Here is a 256-nt window from a genome sequence, read left to right as displayed (position 1 = left end):
CCATGCATGCCGACGGTTTTTCGCTCCCCAGGTCAACCCCATGTATTCCTATGGGCATCTTCGCTCCTCAGGTAGGCCCCATGTATACCAATGCGGATTTTCGCTCCCCAGGTCAACCCCACGTATTCCAACGGGCACTTTCGCTCCCCAGGTCAACCCCATGGATACCAATGAGCTTTTTCGCTCCCCAGGTCAACCCCACGGATGCCAATGGGCTTTTTCGCTCCCCAGGTCAACCCCATGTATTCCTATGGGC

Source organism: Alligator sinensis, unplaced genomic scaffold, assembly GCF_000455745.1.
Source record: "Alligator sinensis unplaced genomic scaffold, ASM45574v1 scaffold2307_1, whole genome shotgun sequence".
Taxonomy (NCBI): Eukaryota; Metazoa; Chordata; order Crocodylia; family Alligatoridae; genus Alligator; species Alligator sinensis.
The sequence above is the reverse complement of the archived record's forward strand: the minus strand, read 5'-3'. Positions refer to the sequence as shown.